Below are 16,561 nucleotides of genomic sequence, written 5' to 3'. Positions count from 1 at the left end.
ATTATAATACTAATTTGGAGATATTAGGTCGCGTAATGTTTATAATATGCTGACGCGGTTCGCGGTTTGTGAAGGGGATGAATTAATCGGTGAACTTGAGTGCCTAACCAGAACATTCCTGAGCAATGGCTACTCAAAGAAAAAGATTGACGAAGTGCTACATCCTAAGCCACAAGGCAGACTGTCGCATGATTCTCGTCTTTTGAGTCTGGCCTTTTTACCATATGTACAATCTGTCACGGATAGGATTGGAAATATTCTCAGAAAGCACAATATAAAGACCATATTTAAGCCTAATATCATCATAGGGAATTGCTTTCGATCTGTTAAAGATCCTGTTGGTTTAAACTGTGCTGGAAGATATATGATTCCTTGCTCCCGTGTATCGGTGTATGTTGGCCAAACATGTAGGAAGGTAGCAACGAGGGTTAAACAACATGGCAGGCACTTGCGAATTATACATCCTTGCCAGCCAGAGAACGTTTTCCAATCTTCCACCCAGTTGTAAACTGTTTTCTGTGACGGCGCATGTTCTCCACAGACTACCACCAAGCACCGATGAATTTCTGCAGTGGTCACGCCTTCTTCCATAGGAACCTAGTCCCTGACGGTTGCCTTCCATAATGTCTGCTCCTACGCTGACACTGTTGTTATGAAATGGCTATGGCGAGTGCATACGTTCGCCCCTGTGCGTGTGCTGCTACCAAATGGTGTAACAAGACACTAGTTACACGTCACCACCTTCAAAAGTGAAATGTGGACCATACCCGGACGTGCAAAAAATAAAGTGAAAAACAATACAGTACGCCCTTCGTACTATGGGGATTAGGTCATATAGTCATGAATACGCAATACCTACGTCTGTACTCATAAGAGTTGAGATTTGACCTTCTGATATACCAACGTAGCCCATCTGTATTTCGAGAGTATGGCCATTTCCACACTAGCTAATGCGCTAATAAATGTTAACTACCGTGATCTATGAGACATATCGATCTCTATGTAGGCAGAGAAGTGTGGGAGAAACTTCGGAACAGATTTAGCCATAAATATACAGTTATGATGAGAGGATGCTCCAGACGAAGAGGCTGTATGGAAATCCATGCCAGTGATTTTGAATTAGTGTGAAGTTGAGTTGCGAAACAGTGCCGAAGATAAACGGAGAGTTAAATTCATAATAACCGTGCATCATTGTGAAGACAACTTGTTAATGAAAAGAGAGATTTTTCAGAAAACAAATAATCAAACCAACAAACAAAATTGCTCATAAAGAAGGAACTGAATGTAAGATCGTAGATGAATATTGGAAAATACATTGGAAATATCATTACGAATATTGAACCTGTCCTACTTAGTACCAACAGTACCCGTGGTTTCGCCCACGCTGGAGTCAGGGATCGTTTTTGAACACTGTTGGTAATAATAATGAAAAGTCCAATATCAACTTACTTCTGATCAAACTCTCTCCTACCAAGCAAGTGCCTGCACATTTTGGGTCACGTAGATATCAACTTGCATTATGAGGTAGTAGTTTTGAACCCCACTGTCTGTAGCCTTGAAGATGATTTTCCGTGGTTCCCCTTTTTCACGCCAGGCTGCACCTTCATTAAGGCCATGGTCACTTCCATCCCACTCCTACTCCTTGCCTATAGCATCGTCGCCGTAAGACCTTTCTGTGTCACTACGACGTAAAGCAGATTATGTACATAAACTCTCTCCACAGCCTCTTATTTTACATGTGGATTCCCGGAGCCAGGAAAATTACTTGTACTTCTAACAGATTAGGCGGTGTGTTCTCTTTAGAGGTTCCCAGATGTATGTTTCTTTGGCTTACCTAACATTATCTTTCATTGCCCCCGGCTTCCAGTTTAACAAACTTTCTGTCACAGAGCAAAAATCAATAACGATTGATGGACATTTAACACTTGTCAATGCTAATAATGATTCTCACCCTAATCCTCCCACCTGTACTATTCTGGACGTGCGAGTGCTTTTTTGGCATGTTATGAAGGAAATGTATATGGACATCAATGTAAGAAATTCAATTCTAAAGCATAAATATATGCTCCTTGATAAGACTAAGAATTTATACGTTATACTGGACTTTGTTGGATGAAGCATGTACCACAGTACAGAAAGGTATTTATTCTTAGAAAACTGCTTGAGTTAGGAAGAAAAATCATGTGCATTTTTTTTTTAGAAAATTGTATATTTTATAGTCTATACATAGCGGGCTCCATTTTTAATAGGACCAACAGTTCAGGCAGCATATTCGCTTTTAAGGATCCGTGCCGCAAGATTTTATGAATGTAGTGTTTTTGAAAGTAATATATATATTCTGCCCGTTTAAGCCACGACTAGCATTTGGAGGCACGCGACCCTCTCAGGGGTGCTCAGTAAGGAATTGACATGTTCCATGATAAAATGGTGTGGATCAAGGAGATGGGCAGATATTCGTAAATAATGAACCATCAAATCCAAATAAATGGTGGATGATTTATTCCAAAAGAAAATAATACCTTCCTCAAAAATGATGATTATGTGAAATGATCGCTAAAATTTAATTTTATATCAACTCTTGCTGTACATCCAAAAATTAAAACAAATGAGATGGTACAAGTTAATGAATTCTATTTAATTCTGACAAAATTGTTTCGTCCATGTCACATTGTTTTGTGAATATTGCTTTGAATATTATCTTTGATTTTCTAGAGAATGATGCTTGCACGCATGTCAATTCATGCCGGAAAATCTGGAACAAGATTTTAAATATTGAAGTTATGACTGAGCAAAATAAAAAAAAATATAAATACAAAAGAATTTTAACGATTTACTTCTATCGCTTAATTTCACTTTTAATTTAATTACTTTCCAATTTAAATCGACTTTTCAATAATTATCTGCTCGTTGTAACATAACACACGTGATATTACGTGGCAAAGTAGGCAAGCAAATGAGAGAAAGAAAAAAAAATTAAATTAAATCCTTAACCATGTGTCATAATCCTGACAACGCCGAAATTCGGAACAACGATGGTTACACATAAAAATCGATATTGCACGACAAAATTAAGTCACACAACCTGTGGAATAACAACATAAAATACACGCAATGATCTCCCATTACCATCATCCACCAAAGAAAAACAATTACAACCCACTACAACTAAGAGTAATATTTACAAATATACATCTGCCCGCACGTTGTCCATTCATCTCCTGGGAATAGCAGAATCCTGTAAATAATGATCTGTACCTGTATAAAATCCACCTGGTACAAACAATCTAGGTAATGATGACTGAAAGAAAAAAAAATAATAATATCGCCAATCTACGTTACCAACATTTAGCGTATATTGAGGAAGTGAATAATATTATACAACTTCGATTTAATACTATTGGTGATGACGCTCATCCAGTATGACAAATAATTATCTCATACACTCAATTTTATTTGAAAGGAAGACATGTGGTTTACTTCGTGATTCATTATTGAATGAAGACGCTATCGCCTACCGCTCACAAATAACAACTCGCACATGCGTCAAATGACGATAAATTATTCCAAAATCTCAGTTCATCAATGCATTCAACATCGCAAAAATATATTAAATGTGCCTCTATCCATAGAAACGTGAAGATTCGCCTTCAAATAGCACATAAAATCAGCATAATTCATGCCATAATTCACCACATGGCACAAGGTGAGAGGTAAAATAGCGAAAATAACTCGCAACATCCGTTCAAAAAATTACAGGAACATTTACATAAATGACTTGAACCACATATAAATATAATAATAAGATACTATCCTTCCTTACAAAAGTATGAAATAGGATTCAAAGAAAGCTATCCGTATCGTTAGCACAGCGTTAATATGTCAGATGAGCCGGTTGCCTCGTGTGAAATATAGCAAACACTTTAGGGCAAAATATAAGAGAAATATATTTCGAAGGATGAAAATATCACGCTTACACAATCCTCATTATCATAGTAACCGAATAGAAATGTAAAATTCCTTAAAGATTAGTAGATGGCTGATATTTAAATCAGATACATGTCCGATGACATTACTATTTGAAACCCGCATGGCCGATGATGTTGACACCCTGTCATCATCCACCTTAAAATCACGTAGTAAGTGAAACCGCAACTCCAACATCGAATAACGCCAGACACTAACATGGTAAAGATATCAAAAAGCTACTCAAACTACTGTACAATTAATAATCCCTTCAAGAAGAAAGTTAACTACATACTACAGCTACATAGAACAGATAATACCCAGTATAAATGAAATGTCGACTTAACTTGGATGTCTTGATGACCATGGTGTTCTTCTAGGCAGGATTCAAGGCATTAGGACGTCGTTGGCGTCGGTTCTGGGTTATTAGTGCTGCATCATGATCCAAGTGATGTCTCCAAGGCACACGAACTTCACACTGCAGGCTTCCATGTCCTTGGCCGGTATCGAACTCGTATTACTTGTAGTACGCTGAAACTTTCACAAAAATATTAACACAAATGCATCGAACTCGTGGTTTCACAATTAGCAAAGGATGATACGTGCCTTCTTTCCTAACACTATTGACGTCTGTGAGGATGTTGAAATGAACTGTTAAAGCCGCACTGAAATAACACGGCTCCCCTCGTAGAGCGAACAACAGCTGTCCAGGCTTGTACGAGATCTTCTGTAGTAGCTTCCCGAGCAATCACCCAACCAGCAGAGAACAGCAGCGAACAGACTTGAGAGAATGACTGCGAATATTCCAGTACTAGCTTGCCACCGATGTTCCGAGCTCTGACGTCACACCTCGTGGTTCAACTGACATCCTGAATTCCTCGGCGTTGTAATTGAGATGTCCGTTAATTTCTTGTTAAATAATTATATAATTAATTTCCTAATCAACTTAATTTTCAATTATTACTATTCGTGCCTTCCTGAAGTATGGTATCACGGTTTTATGCATACTTGTTGGAAAGTGACTATTAGGATGTCGGATCTGATGTGTTAATCTGACGAAAGATTTTAAATGTAATACTTGTCGTGGGTGAAAGGTTCGGCTGTATTAAAATTTTTCTCGTCTTCTCTCGTGGTAATAACATGGTCTTTCACTCCTCAGCAGGTTACCCCATTTATTTGAAAAAAAAAATCATCCCTTTGTGTTTCTCTGTCGGCACACCGCGCGAGACACCTGGGGTACAGTCCGGTCTTATAAAATTCACGGCCGATCACAGTAGACCAAAATGTCACAATATATATATAGCATTTAATAATATGGAATAAATCAGCTAAAGAACTATTGAAATCGGACAAGAGATTCCGGAAATTTTTGTTCACATAGAAAGGAATTCACGACGTGTGTTCCTTCATGAATAGATAGGGTAATAATTATTCATACCAGATGTTCGTCCTGGCTCGTAATTTTGCCGTGGGTTGGGCGTTTATACTCCCTTCCCGGATACCCTGAATTCGATTCATTGACTTTAATCTTAATCTAAGGGTTGGGATGGGATTCAGTCTGGCTCAAGACGCCAACTGACGATAATGACGTGTGATTCCCGAAGAGGTCTAGAGGCGACCTGCAACTCTGTGAGGACGAGATTCTACCTATAATGAATTCTAAAGGTCAAGGCGGCGCACACACCCTGTCGCCTGAACCGGAGGAATTAAGATTAAAGTCCTCATCATGGCCTGAAATCGAAACCGGGACCCTTTGGACCCAAGACAAACACGCCAATCTTCAACCCTGGAACCAAGCAAGAGGTCAAATTAGGAGCTAACTGATACGAAAGGGAGCGAAACTCGGTCTAGAAAATCTAGTAGTACTATTTAGGAAGTGAAACACTGATATATATATTGACTATCTGGTTAGACAGCAATCATTTTGACAGGATAAGGCCCTTTCCACACAGAGCTACTCAGAAGAAACTGTAGTAGCCTGCATACCAGAATACTGGAAAATTAGGCAACAGCACTTGTGTATTTCAACGAGGCCATACTTGAGTGGCACAGCCTGGTAGACCAACTCGATCAGAGTATCCACAACACAGCACGCTGGCCTTATCATTATTCCAGTACCTTATACGGCGCGACTTAAAATAAATGAGACAGTTTTTATCCATGAATTTGCGAGAAAATTTGAAAAGCATCGTGTGCTGAACTCTGGATACCAAGATCGCGGGTTCAAACTTGGCTGATGACTTACCGCACTTCCTTCGCTTTCAGCGAATATTTTCCACATCACTGTGTCTCTCCCTAAATTTTCCCCGTTTTCAAGCACAAGCATATGTTGTTACGCCAGTAATATTCAGACTTTTCGACAATCGCGACACATACTCTGCACAATTTCTAACTAACAGCTGCTGAGTGATAACTGATTGTTTCAGAAATGCGCGGTAAGTGACTGGTTACTTAGGAATGTACTAAGCAGGTGCCTACGCGGTTTGGGTCACATAGCTATCAGCTTCCACGAACCTACTACGCTGGCGTAGCAGGGGAAGAGGTGATACTTCCACGTGGCGCGTCCCAGGTGGCGGATATAGGGGTCCTAATCGGTTTGCCGGCGGACTTGAGGGAAATAAAATACTTCTCGCGGATCAAACACACAACCCCCCCCCTTTGGGTGGGGGACACAGACGAAGAATACACCCACGGTATACCCTGCCTGTCGTAAGAGGCGACTAAAAGGGGCGACCAAGGGATGATCAAATTAGAACCATGGAGCTACTTGTGATTAGTACCACCACCTGGGGAACACCATGGGTCGGTTCTACTTGCGCGTTGTACCACGAGGTTAGGGATCAAATAGATTTAAGATTAGCAGCAAACGAGAGCACGACAGCTTTTACAGTACCTATGATTAGTAACACTATCTGAGCGATACCATGGGATGACGGAACCCATGGTTCTGGCTTGCCTATAATTAGTACCCACTATATGAGGAACAGCACGGGATAGTACGAGTCCCTGTGGTTAGTACACTTAGGTGATGAACACCATAGGTTTGCGTTGCCTGCCAATGTGCGAAACAGCGTAGGTCTGTAATACATGTGCGAATTTCATTGCCTGTGAGTAGTACCACAATGTGTGGAATACCGCGTGTCTACGCTACTCTTGATTAGTACCGCAACATGACAAATACCATGGTTCTACTTTTCTAGCGATAAGTACCATTAGGAGGGACCGATGACTTGGATTTTGGACTCCTTTCGACTACAAGTATCATCGATTCAGTATCGTGCTTTAGAAGCAGTCCCTTGGTCAGTAATACTATTGTTTTACGCCAGCTTCTGTGCATGTGAGGCACTGTGGGTCGGTTCCACTCATCGTTTTAAATTTCCATCCATCCATCCATCCATCCATCCATCCATCCATCCATCCATCCATCCATCCATCCATCCATCCATCCATCCATCCATCCATCCATCCATCCATCCATCCATCCATCCATCCATCCATCCATCCATCCATCCATCCATCCATCCATCCATCCATCCATCCATCCATCCATCCATCCATCCATCCATCCATCCATCCATCCATCCATCCATCCATCCATCCATCCATCCATCCATCCATCCATCCATCCATCCATCCATCCATCCATCCATCCATCCATCCATCCATCCATCCATCCATCCATCCATCCATCCATCCATCCATCCATCCATCCATCCATCCATCCATCCATCCATCCATCCATCCATCCATCCATCCATCCATCCATCCATCCATCCATCCATCCATCCATCCATCCATCCATCCATCCATCCATCCATCCATCCATCCATCCATCCATCCATCCATCCATCCATCCATCCATCCATCCATCCATCCATCCATCCATCCATCCATCCATCCATCCATCCATCCATCCATCCATCCATCCATCCATCCATCCATCCATCCATCCATCCATCCATCCATCCATCCATCCATCCATCCATCCATCCATCCATCCATCCATCCATCCATCCATCCATCCATCCATCCATCCATCCATCCATCCATCCATCCATCCATCCATCCATCCATCCATCCATCCATCCATCCATCCATCCATCCATCCATCCATCCATCCATCCATCCATCCATCCATCCATCCATCCATCCATCCATCCATCCATCCATCCATCCATCCATCCATCCATCCATCCATCCATCCATCCATCCATCCATCCATCCATCCATCCATCCATCCATCCATCCATCCATCCATCCATCCATCCATCCATCCATCCATCCATCCATCCATCCATCCATCCATCCATCCATCCATCCATCCATCCATCCATCCATCCATCCATCCATCCATCCATCCATCCATCCATCCATCCATCCATCCATCCATCCATCCATCCATCCATCCATCCATCCATCCATCCATCCATCCATCCATCCATCCATCCATCCATCCATCCATCCATCCATCCATCCATCCATCCATCCATCCATCCATCCATCCATCCATCCATCCATCCATCCATCCATCCATCCATCCATCCATCCATCCATCCATCCATCCATCCATCCATCCATCCATCCATCCATCCATCCATCCATCCATCCATCCATCCATCCATCCATCCATCCATCCATCCATCCATCCATCCATCCATCCATCCATCCATCCATCCATCCATCCATCCATCCATCCATCCATCCATCCATCCATCCATCCATCCATCCATCCATCCATCCATCCATCCATCCATCCATCCATCCATCCATCCATCCATCCATCCATCCATCCATCCATCCATCCATCCATCCATCCATCCATCCATCCATCCATCCATCCATCCATCCATCCATCCATCCATCCATCCATCCATCCATCCATCCATCCATCCATCCATCCATCCATCCATCCATCCATCCATCCATCCATCCATCCATCCATCCATCCATCCATCCATCCATCCATCCATCCATCCATCCATCCATCCATCCATCCATCCATCCATCCATCCATCCATCCATCCATCCATCCATCCATCCATCCATCCATCCATCCATCCATCCATCCATCCATCCATCCATCCATCCATCCATCCATCCATCCATCCATCCATCCATCCATCCATCCATCCATCCATCCATCCATCCATCCATCCATCCATCCATCCATCCATCCATCCATCCATCCATCCATCCATCCATCCATCCATCCATCCATCCATCCATCCATCCATCCATCCATCCATCCATCCATCCATCCATCCATCCATCCATCCATCCATCCATCCATCCATCCATCCATCCATCCATCCATCCATCCATCCATCCATCCATCCATCCATCCATCCATCCATCCATCCATCCATCCATCCATCCATCCATCCATCCATCCATCCATCCATCCATCCATCCATCCATCCATCCATCCATCCATCCATCCATCCATCCATCCATCCATCCATCCATCCATCCATCCATCCATCCATCCATCCATCCATCCATCCATCCATCCATCCATCCATCCATCCATCCATCCATCCATCCATCCATCCATCCATCCATCCATCCATCCATCCATCCATCCATCCATCCATCCATCCATCCATCCATCCATCCATCCATCCATCCATCCATCCATCCATCCATCCATCCATCCATCCATCCATCCATCCATCCATCCATCCATCCATCCATCCATCCATCCATCCATCCATCCATCCATCCATCCATCCATCCTTCCTTTGTCCTCACGTTTTGAATTGTGGTCAGTGGAGGATTTTGGATTTTTAATTTGTCTTTTAATTTCGTCTCATTTCGTACCATTAGGGGCCGATGACTTATATGTTAGGCCTCTTTAAACAACAACCGTCATCATCATCATCATCATCATCATCATCAGCTATCAGCTTGCATTCGGGAGATAGTTGGTTCTAACCCCACTGTCAGCAGCTCTTAGGTTGGTTCCATGTGGTTTCCCACTTTCACACCTGGTAAATGCTGGGGCTGTACCTTAAATAAACCCAAGGTCGCTTCCTTCCCGCTTCTGGACCTTTCCTATTGTATATCTTCGTCATAAGACCAATCTGTGTCCGTGTGACGTAAAGCAGAATAGTAAGTACTTAGAAGGATAACACTATCCTGCGCCACTTTCCGGAAGCTACTTAGACTTTACATTTGCGTGAAATATTCAAAGTTCCCTAATTTTGTGAATAAACCTCGTACAATGCCCAGATTTATTAAGTTTACTGTAATATATGCAATATGTGGTATCCACAGGTTCATTAATAACATTCACGCACTGTAGAACCTCCTTCCATAATAAAAAAAAAACATTTAATTTCTTATAGCAGAAGATTTATCAGTTTTCAAGTACATCCATTTGAACTAGAGAGGATTTTTTTTTTTTTTTTTTACAATTTGTTTTACGTTGCACCGACACAGATAGGTCGTATGGCGACAAGGAAATAGTTTAGTACAACATCTGCTGACATACATCACTGCTCATAACACCTGCAGTTGTATAATACCCCAGTGCAGTAGATCTACTTCGTGTCGGCCAGGAATGCAAAGCCTTGAATTTACCTGTTTCCTCTCTCAAATGTTATGGTTAGTGAGCGTAGTAAATACTGGCTAGTGGCACGCATGTCTGCGTCCATGATGTCGTGTCCGTCCTCATCAAGCAAGTGGCCGTTTTGTATGGCAGGTACTGCACGCCTTCAAACGAATTAATAATTAGGCTATCTGCTAGAATCATCATCCCGTTTCCTACGTTGTTATTCATCCCGCAGGTTGTTTATGGCTTGATCTTATTTCCTTTCATTGTTATTCACTTACGAGCTAACACAGCTGAATTACAATGTTTTCTCTCTTACGGAAAATAACCCCTCCCCCTTTTTTTCGTTTAGAAGTGTGTGTATCTGAGTGAATCGGCCTCCTAAGGTCCTTTGAACAACTTTCTAATGCGTTGTCGTGAGATTTAACATAAATACATTACTTCTTGTCCTGTCACAGATAGGAAATTGAGGAATAGGTGGGATGTAACTTCACAGACAATGGTTACTATGCATTTAAAAACGTTGCATTCCTTGAATTCACTATACCATCATCCTGCATGAATTGGGATGATTTTATTTCTTTCTGTCATTCTCTTTCCCTTCGTCGTTAATGGAGATGATGTTGATGATGTTAATAATAATAATAATAATAATAATAATAATAATAATAATAATGCGCAAACGCAAAGCTTGCTTATACGGTCACCTACGTGGGATGGACAACTATCGATGGACCAAACGCATTTTTAACAATTTTGACTTAGACCCTAGTTGGCCGATTAGCGAATAATAAATAAATAAATAAATAAATAAATAAATAAATAAATAAATAAATAAATAAATAAATAACTTTTAGGCCCAACTAACTACTTTAACGCTGGGCTGAGTAGAGCACTGGTCTTCTGTGCTCATAATGGCGGTTCGATCCCGGCTCAGTCTGTCAAGGTGCTTATATACGTCGGATTCGTGACGGTATATTTAATGATACGTTAAAGAGGTCCTACGGGTCAAAATTTCGATACGTCGGAGTCCCCGAAAACCGTAAAAGTAGTCACTGGGACTTAAAACCATTAAAATAATCATTAAAACATTTAAGCTCTTGAAGTCTTTAGGCTTTTCAATCGTGAAATTACCAGCGTTTCACCCCAGTGTAGCATTGGGCTAATGTCAATTGACACAGTATAGCAGTGGGCTAATGTCATTTGACACAGTGTAGCAGTGGGCTAATGTCAATGACACAGTGTAGCAGTGGGCTAATGCCAACTGACACGGTGTAGCACTGGGCTAATGTCAATTGGCACAGTGTAGCAGTGGGATAATATCAATTGGCACAGTGTAGCAGTGGGCTAACGTCAGTTGACACAGTGTAGCACTGGGCTAATGTCAATTGGCACAGTTTAGCAGTGGGATAATGTCAATTGACACATTGTAGCAGTGGGCTAATGTCAATTGACACAGTGTAGCAGTGGGCTAATGTCAATTGACACAGTGTAGCAGTGGGCTAATGTCAATTGACACAGTGTAGCAGTGGGCTAATGTCAATTGACACAGTGTAGCAGTGGGCTAATATCAGTTGACACTAGGGTGAAACGCTGGTAATTTCACGACTGAAAAAACCTAGAGACGTAAAGAACTTAAATGTTTTTAACATTTGCAATCGATGAAATTAATTTAAAGTTTCCTTGTACGAACTTTATTTTTTAACATAATTATTATTAACTATTTTTACGGTTTTCGGGGTCAACGTCAATAACCGATGTCTAAGACACATAAAGCCAAACCAAACCCCACGGCACTTAACGCCCTTGAAAGGGCTTTGGCCCGCCCATCGACCGCTGCTCAGCCCGAATTCCTGCAGATTACGAGGGGCCGTGTGGTCAGCACGACGCATCGTCTCGGGCGTTATTTTGGGCTTCGGAGACCGGGGCTGCCGTCTCACCGTCAGATAGCTTCTCAATTCTAATCACGTATGCTAAGCGGACCTCGAACCAGTCCTCAGGTCGAGAGAAGAATCCCTGACCTGGGCGGGAATCGAACCCGGGGCCTCCGGGCGAGAGGCAGGCACGCTACCCCTACACCACGGTGCCGGCGTCTGAGACACACAACCATGTTAAACCCACATCGGGTTCGATATTTTGCCAATAGTAACCGTTTGTCGTGTTGGTTAGTTTAACATCACATGAAAGATCGGTGGTGTAGAGACAGCACGTATAGGCCTAAGGTAAACATCGCAAGAGTGTCCCATTTCTGCTACTGACCGCATTCAAATTGCGACATTGTGACCTTTACATGTCGCCGTTCATGTTTGAGTGAGTCAGTGTGACACCTTCAGAGTCTGGGAAAAGATCAGGGATGGAAAAACGATAGCTGATTCACAACGGATGAGACACCCGCCCATGCAATACAATTCGGAGGAAGAATTGATTTCTGTTGCTTTCAGCAAATCGTAGGCTCCCTGCTACTCCCATCTCGTTCCGCCAGGATCTTCGGAGGGGCAACTAGTGTGAATGTGTCAGATCAGACAGTGTGAAATCGGCTGCACGACGAAGGACTGATACCAAGGAGTCATGTGCCAAACATTTCTCTTAAAACACACGGAGTCAGCTCGTGTGATGTGCGCAAACTCATAGCCCATGGCATCGGGGACAGTGCAAAGCGTGAGCTCTTTTTCAAATGAGATCACCATAAACCTGCACCCATACAAAAGGGGCATTGGATTCTGATGAGAGAGAATGAACCCTTCATTCTAAAACGCCATCAGCAGCAAGGAGGCTCCGTCTTGTTTTGGGGTGTGATCATGTCTGGTCTGCGTAAACATCTAATTCCTATCCAAGGTAACATGACTTGTCTGGTATGTAAAGACGACATCCTCTATCCTGTAGTTACAGGATTTCCTACCCCTGTGGGTGAAGGCTTCACTTTAGTGGAAGATTATGCTCGTGCTCTCCTCATGTTGCGCGACTTTCCTTATAGAAAATACAGTGATTTCGATCAAATACGAAGTTGTTGGAAGAAAGAGGGAAGAAGCAAGGTTTTAGCCGCCGTGTGTCCTAAAAGGCGGATAAAATCATGACGTGACATTCGAAAATACTGATGGAATTTCGTTTCGCTCTCTATTAGTTCTTCATAAAGGCTGCGAAATTCTCCTCCTCCTTTTTTGTTTCTTTATCAGTTTATAGTCCACATCCAAAGCAGTCCTTCTCTTCTTCGTCGAAAAGTATTGCTATTTGATTGCAGTGTTTTTGAAGACGACATTGCAGTTTTTCGCGGAAACGGCTTGTGACACACTGGAGGATACAGCGTCAGCTGAGTAACCGTAAGCTTGCAGTCTGGAGATGCTGGGTTCGAACCCCACTATAAACAGTTCTGAATATTTTTTCCGTAGGTCTTATGGCGACGATGGGATAGGAAAGGCCTAGTAGTGGAAAGGAAGCGGCCGTAGACTTAATTAATGTACAGCCCCAGCATTTGCCTGGTGTTAAAATGGGTAACCACGGAAAACCATATTCAGGCGATCTATCTCCCGACTGCAAACTTACAGTTGCGCCATTGTTTTATCAGGTAAATGATTGGATTCCGACATAATTAAAGCCAATGTCACTTCCTTCCCAGTCGTACATCTTCGAAAACCTGCATGACTGAGTGCAACATTTGAACACAATAAAACAGGCCTTAAAGATATAGACATGGTATTAAGTGAATATCAATTGATTTGAACTATTTGGAATGTGGTACTTCAGAAAGATAGTTAATGTATTAAAAGAATGAAATTATTCGATTCTAATTTAATGGAGAAAATCTTTAAACAGCAGCTTATATCTACAATAGTACCGAAATTAAATCATTCGTCGTTTGGATATATGATACGTTCGTCAGATTTAATGAAAATATCCCGAAAGTTTTCATCAAAAATGATAATGTTAAAAACTAATAAATGATAAATTGCTAAGGAGACTGAGGTCCAAATCTCAGTTTATCCTGTGGTGGAATTTTCACCCGAAAATCCTATCTCTACAAGGAGTGCATTCGGCGGTATAGTTTGGCGAAAGCCCAAACTGAGGCAGGTGGTTCTAGCTAACATCAGTAGTAACAGGAATAAATTGAAGAATGGTTAAGTAAATCAACATATACACCTTATTTAGTGAATTACCCTTGTACATTGTTTTAGCATCTGTATCTGGGAAGTAGAAACGCAAACACAAATCTTCCTGGACAATCTAACATAAAGTTAAAATTAATACCAAACTTGGAACTGAAGTGTATGGACCGCATGGCCTTTGAGGGTCATTGGATCGTCGTTCACCTACAAAGCAATGTTTTAACTTACATGTTATGGCTTACCTGTGGTTATCCTGTTAGGCGGGGTATCCTGATTTACTCCGTCATCGGAAAGATAATGATTATAAATTATTGTATTTACACTGACTGACAGAGCAAATGCAACACCAAGAAGGAGTGGTCAGAACTTTATGCCAATTGCAGGGTAGATTGACGTCACTTAGGTATGCTCATGATGTGAAATGCGCCGCTGTGCTGCGCACGTAGCGAACGATAAATGGGACACGGCGTTGGCGAATGGCCCACTTCGTACCGTGATTTCTCAGCCGGCAGTCATTGTAGAACGTGTTGTCGTGTGCCACAGGACACGTGTATAGCTACGAATGCCAGGGCCGCCGTCAACGGAGGCATTTCCAGCAGACAGACGACTTTACGAGGGGTATGGTGATCGGGCTGAGAAGGGCAGGTTGGTCGCTTCGTCAAATCGCAGCCGATACCCGTAGGGATGTGTCCACGGTGCAGCGCCTGTGGTGAAGATGGTTGGCGCAGGGACATGTGGCACGTGCGAGGGGTCCAGGCGTAGCCCGAGTGACGTCAGCACGCGAGGATCGGCGCATCAGCCGCCAAGCGGTGGCAGCCCCGCACGCCACGTCAACCGCCATTCTTCAGCATGTGCAAGACACCCTGGCTGTTCCAATATCGACCAGAACAATTTCCCGTTGATTGGTTGAAGGAGGCCTGCACTCCCGGCGTCCGCTCAGAAGACTACCATTGACTCCACAGCATAGACGTGCACGCCTGGCATGGTGCCGGGCTAGAGCGACTTGGATGAGGGAATGGCGGAACGTCGTGTTCTCCGATGAGTCACGCTTCTGTTCTGTCAGTGATAGTCACCGCAGACGAGTGTGGCGTCGGCGTGGAGAAAGGTCAAATCCGGCAGTAACTGTGGAGCGCCCTACCGCTAGACAACGCGGCATCATGGTTTGGGGCGCTATTGCGTATGATTCCACGTCACCTCTAGTGCGTATTCAAGGCACGTTAAATGCCCACCGCTACGTGCAGCATGTGCTGCGGCCGGTGGCACTCCCGTACCTTCAGGGGCTGCCCAATGCTCTGTTTCAGCAGGATAATGCCCGCCCACACACTGCTCGCATCTCCCAACAGGCTCTACGAGGTGTACAGATGCTTCCGTGGCCAGCGTACTCTCCGGATCTCTCACCAATCGAACACGTGTGGGATCTCATTGGACGCCGTTTGCAAACTCTGCCCCAGCCTCGTATGGACGACCAACTGTGGCAAATGGTTGACAGAGAATGGATAACCATCCCTCAGGACACCATCCGCACTCTTATTGACTCTGTACCTCGACGTGTTTCTGCGTGCATCGCCGCTCGCGGTGGTCCTACATCCTACTGAGTCGATGCCGTGCGCATTGTCTAACCTGCATATCAGTTTGAAATAAACATCAATTATTCGTCCGTGCCGTCTCTGTTTTTTCCCCAACTTTCATCCCTTTCGAAGCACTCCTCCTTGGTGTTGCATTGTCACTGTCAGTCAGTGTAAGAACTGGAACCTAAACGTGGTTAATTTTTAGGAAGTTTTGCCCAAGTCTGCAGGACATATATGTTGTGCAGCCCTGAAAACAGAGATATACAAACATAACTTCGTTATGGAAGTCAATTTGGAATGTAAATCAAGCTAATACTAGCACTCCACTAGTCTACATGAAGGACTAGTTGACTGAAATATAAATGCATATGCATCAT

This window comes from Anabrus simplex, chromosome 7 (assembly GCF_040414725.1).
Source record: "Anabrus simplex isolate iqAnaSimp1 chromosome 7, ASM4041472v1, whole genome shotgun sequence".
NCBI classification, from domain to species: domain Eukaryota; kingdom Metazoa; phylum Arthropoda; class Insecta; order Orthoptera; family Tettigoniidae; genus Anabrus; species Anabrus simplex.
Note: the sequence above shows the minus strand (reverse complement) of the source record.